The sequence below is a fragment of the Rhinopithecus bieti genome, unplaced genomic scaffold (assembly GCF_001698545.2).
Source record: "Rhinopithecus bieti isolate Rb0 unplaced genomic scaffold, ASM169854v2 scaffold_39768, whole genome shotgun sequence".
In the NCBI taxonomy this organism is placed as follows: domain Eukaryota; kingdom Metazoa; phylum Chordata; class Mammalia; order Primates; family Cercopithecidae; genus Rhinopithecus; species Rhinopithecus bieti.
The window spans coordinates 203496-209261 of NW_016816278.1; positions in this window are offsets into that span (position 1 = coordinate 203496).

The window sequence follows — 5766 nt, forward strand, 5'->3', positions numbered from 1 at the left end:
TTTTTTTTTTCCCCACAATCTTCAGTCAATGTTTAGTTTGCTGATGATGACTTCAGTATTGAATTGAATAAAGCAGTTGGCAGGAATGTGTAGAAGATAGAAAAAAGGAACGAGGCTTGATTGCAGCAGTTTCCAGACTATGTCCCAGTAGCGTTTTCCAAAGCCTCTTCCAGAGTTTGATTCAAGAGCAGAATTTGATTCAGGAGCATTCTGGGGTTGCAAGGAGAGGTCTTAAAATGTGTTACCACTTGGAATTACTTTTCTGAGTGAATAAGGATTTTCTCAATACTGTATAATAAAAAATGAAGAAAAATTGGATGTTGAAACTGATGTGTTGACACCCATAGCCACCAATTTCAAAAATTTCCAGAAATAATGCAGCCTTTATTAGTTATATATATTGAGGTTACATAAGACTGGATTCAGGTGAAAATGGTTTCATTGTTAATAAATGCTTAAGAACCACTGAAAATATAAAGAAGAGAACTCTGGACTTGGAAAATGAAGACTGTTTCACATCCATAATCTGCTACTAACTAGCTAGGTGACCTTGAACAAATCATTTAAAAATTTGGGGTTTCAGTTTAAATTTATGACACAAGAGAGACTTGTATTAGCATCCTTTTTAGAAAACAAATAACAACAACCTATATGAGTAATATGGTTTGCCCAAATCTCATGTCAAATTGTAATCCCCAGTGTTGGAGGATGGGCCTGGTGAGAGGTGACTGGATCATGGGGATGGATTTCCCCCTTGCTGTTCTGGTGATAGTGAGTTCTCATGAGACCTAGTTGTTGAAGTGTGTAGCACCTCCCACTTCACTCTCTTCCTTCTTCAACCATGTAAAACATGTCTGCTTCTCCTTTGCTTTCCACCATGTTTGTAAGTTGCCTGATGCCTCCTCAGTCATGCTTCCTGTACAGCCTGCAGAACTGTGAGCCAATTAAACCTCTTTTCTTTATAAATTACCCAGACTCAGGTATTTCTTTATAGCCATGTGAGAACGGACTAATACAATGAGGATTAAGAATCCCAGGAGATATATGAATGTTTAAAAAGAAGCTGGTTGGTGCAAAGAAATGTCTAGTAGGTGACAAATGTGGAGGAATGATCTTTGTCTCAGATTAATCTCATCTCATTTGTCTAATCTCATCTCAGCTATGTAACACTCACTTGCTCTTTCTTTACCTTAGCTAGTGGCCCTACTTACTATGTTGCTCAGAAAAATATAAAGGCCAATATGAGCCAGTATAGAGAATTCATGAATACCCAAGGGTACCACTGTTAAGGACTATTCTGTTCTTACTTATGAGGACCTTGAAGTTGACTTTCACTAGATGTTGAACATACATGATGAGATTGTCTCATATCCCACATTTGTCAGTACCACTCTTCTACAGCATGTACTTTCCTCAATAAAATTCAGATTCCTCAAAATAATTATTGCCTGAGCAATCCTGAAAAGAAAATAATAGCCTTGTAAGTGTTCAGGTACCTCTTCAACCTGTCTTCCTTGCTCGCTAGGCAGCCTTGATTCAAATTCCTGCCTTATACAAATTACAAGTTACGAAGTATCCTGGATCTGCAGAAGCATTCTAGCAGTGTCAGAACCTTAGATATTAAATCCTAGGTGGCCGAAGGTCTTTTGGGCAGTATTAAAGGGTCAGACTCTAAATTTAAATACCTGAATCGAAGGTGGCTCTGCACTTACTACCTAGGTATCCTTGGGCAAGCTAGTCAACTTCAAGTTCATCCAGTATAAAGTGGGAATAAGAAAAAAACTTCTAGGTTTAATATCACATTCTAGTTAAATCACTAATATCAATTGGCTGAACAGCTGATCTGTTGAATAACAGTATTTTCAAGTGGCCTATTAGTCTCATTTATGAAATTCATCAATTCGTCAAAAACTTGCTTCCTCATTATTAAATCTAAAACACACTGCATTTAATACTGAATGGGATGGTTCTAACAGCTTTAGAAGATTTCTGTGAAGTTTTACTTGACTAGTTTTCATTCTGTCTTTATAGCAGCATTTTTAAGGAATATTCAATTGTTACCACTAAGATTGGTAGGGTGGTTTAATATTTGTACAAATACATTTAGTAATCAGAAAATGTATTTTTCTATTATACAGTATTTTAGAAGTTCATGTGGGATTTTTTTTTGTTTGTTTATATTGAATTCCTTTGGATCTTCTGGAGTGTCATTTTCTGTTTTACTCTGCTTTTACCATTTTTAGGATTTTTTTCATCACAGTTTCAAGTAGGAAATCAACATCTATTTGGCCATTTGGAGAGCCAGATACTTGGCAAATCTATTTTCAACACATTGTTCTGGTTCTATTAAGTTCAACACATATTTCTTGAGTGCCTATAATGTGCCATCTTTGGCTCTGATCATACTATGAGGACTAGACAGACGGGGCCCTGTTTGCTTACTTCCCATTCCAGTGGAAGAGATCAGCAATAAATAAAAGGTGATAACCACTATGAAGAAAATAGAACTGGGTGTCAGAATAGACAGTGCTATAGTACTGAGGCAGGGGACTGCTCTCTTAGATAAGGCGATTAGACAAATCTTCTGGAGGTGAAGACACTGAGTTCAGGAGATGGCCCTTGTTGGGATGGGATGGGTAGTTCTGAGCCGTGGGGCAGAAAAATATTGGTGGAGTGAGACAAGAACCAAAAGCAGTGGCCAAAGACAATATTCATTAGCTTTGCTATTGTGGTTGAGGGCTGCCCAGCCTAAATGTATTTATTTTCATTGTGGTATGTTTGGTTTACATATGATCATTCATATAAAGACTGGATGTTTGTATGCTATTTTTCCCTCTTCTGCTATATAAATATTAAATATTGGCTATATTCAGAAACAAAACAGCACCATGGGGACAAAAGATATATGTATATACAAAATAATCAATCAAGTTGGACATTTTTGGCAAAAGGTTTCCAGAGTACGCTTTCATTGATATAGTTTTAAAATGCTGTAGCAGCATTTCAGTGCCTGATTAATGGGTTTATTTACTCCAAAGCCTGCTTGAAACTATAATGTCTTTGAAAAGAAATATTGAAAAGATGCTTCAGAAAAGCTCATCAGCATTGTTTCATTTACCAAACTTTCTTGTGCTAATCTTCACTCTAACAAAAATGCCCATGGATACTAATTCTAGAGTGGTTTATGTAGGTAAAAGCCTTTTATTTCAGTACGAAATATATATGCATTGCCTACAGAGTAAAATGAAAAATAAGATGCGAAAAACACATTGTAGAATCATTTTGAAAATATCGGTGGAGGATAACTGGGAATCATGTCTGCTTCTTACAGAGTGTGTAACTTGGCATCCAAGTAAATCACAACAAGAAGGCTGAAGAGCCACTTGGGAATGTATCAGATAAGGTAATGTATCATACAGAGGGTCAGTGAAGTATTGGTGCTGTTTGAGGGTCTATGAGGGCTTTGAACAGCACCACCCTGTAAGCTTTATTTCAGTGGATTGGAGGCCTGCCTGTGCATCTGTGTTACCTGGGAAGCTTGCTAAAAACAGAGATTTCTGGGCCTTATCTCAGACCTGTAAGTAACAATCTTGAGAGGAGGGCCAATAAAAAAAAAAAAAAAAACTAATACTTTGCAGGTGATTCTGATGCAAGCACAGGAAGCAAGCTTATATTCACAAACCATCTCTGTATGTTAAGAGACAAAACCAAATCTGTAAAAGAGAATTCCAGAATAGTTTGCAAATTGTGTTTCCATAGAAGGATGATGGGGTCGCCTGAGTTGGCAATGGAGATGGCACTGGTAAGAGGGAGGCCAAACAGACAGGGCTTTGAAGCTCTGGCCCTACTTCACAAAGCAAATTCATTTTATCTGTTTTAATGTTTTATTTCATGTTGAAATATTCTGGTCTTGTACTTAGTAGCATTAACGTAATATGCACCCAGACATGTTGTGTGGAGGACATATGGTAGCAGAAAAGCTGCAGGATATTGTAAAGCAGGGCCTGATGTAGGGAGAGATCTCAGGCTGGATTTGTTTTAATTCTGTGCAAACAAAAGGTTTGTGGGCCCTCATTTCCACATCAATATTTTCCTTCTCATTGTCCAAAGCTCTGATCTCTGCTGGAAGGGCCTGATAATTAAACTAAGCTCTTGACAGGAGAGCTGTCCATGTTTGGGTCCAAAAAAGTTATTGGGATATAGGCACCACGCCATTCTTACTAGGCATCCATGAGTGATGTAGAGGCTGCTGTTAACAGGAGGTCCTTGCTGCTTGGTGACAAGCAGGCTAATTATTATAGCTCCTTGATGCAGGGATGAAGTGTGGGGCTCACCAGCACCTGGTTGGATAGTTTTGGGAAGTGGTTTAGCTTTCTTATGGCTCCCTGGTTCTGGCAATTGCTGGCTCTCACTTGAGCAGAGACCATGATGTCTCTTGAGTGCTGACTCAGCTCCTCTCTTTGTGGTTACTTCATTTAGTCCTCTCATCTCTTCTCCCAACAGCCTTTCTTCTGGGTAATGTTTCTCTTTATTCTCCCCCCCACCCCCCCAACTTGGGAAGCCCTTGTCTGGACCCGTGATTAATAGTCTGGTCTTTCCTCCATTCTCCTTTGATTAAGGCATAAACTTTATGTCTTGTTCCTTCAAGGTTTGGCCTTTTGGATTCCAAAATTCCTAACTCTTGTTTATCAAACATCTTGGACTTCAAGTGGCCATGGTGTATTTTCACTGGGGGTGAGTGAGGAATGGTAATTACTTGAACAAAAAAGGAGTCTCTAAATAACATATTGGTTAATTTCTCAAAATATTACCCTATTGTTGTGATAGGGGCCCATCCAATATTTAGGACAAAAGAAATGTTTTGAAAATGCAGTAAATAACGTTTTTAAAATCCAGTAATAATAATAACGTTAATAAAACTACAGAAACAAAAGAGTGTGCCCTGTTGTGGAGGAATTTGAAATGAAGAGTCATTTCATGAACAAAACTTTGGATGGGTTGAAGGGTAAGGCCAGTGTCATCACGGCAGGTTTGGGTGTCAAACTAATAAGGAAGGCCATACATAAAAAAAAACAGTTCCATGTTTACTCAAGAATTGGAAAGAACTATTACCAATGTATCAACTATGTGTATGTACACAATTGTATTTATAATATGTATATACAATAGGTAGACAATATAATGGCTTTTCACAGACATTAGCTAGTGGCTACAGTAGGAGGAAAGAGAAACAAATCTATTTTATTGTCTTGTCTCTTTGTGGATAAATTTCCTTCCACAGGATATTTGTTATTTAAGTAAAGCCCTGCAATGAACAGAGCTATTAGCCTAAGAAATGTTGTGAGTAATTTGCCGAGGACTAAACTTATGAGTCTATGCCAGGCAATTCTTGTCAATAGCTTGTCTGAGAGAAACAGTATCTGCAGAAGCATTATGTAAAGGACATGGAATCCATTCATTTCTCTCAGAAATTCTCAATGAAGCTGTGATGGTCATCTGGGATATTAGAAATCTTTATTGTGTAAGGTATAAGGAGTCGAGTTTCAGTTTTCTGCATATGGGCACAGGGAAGGGAACATCACACACCAGGGCCTGTCAGGGGGTTGGGGGCAAGGGGAAGGACAATATTAGGAGAAATACCTAACGTAGATGACGGGTTGATGGGTGCAGCAAATCACTATGGCACATGTATACCTATTTAACAAACCTACATGTTCTGCACATGTATCCCAGAACTTAAAGTATAAAAAAAAAAAAAAAAAAAAA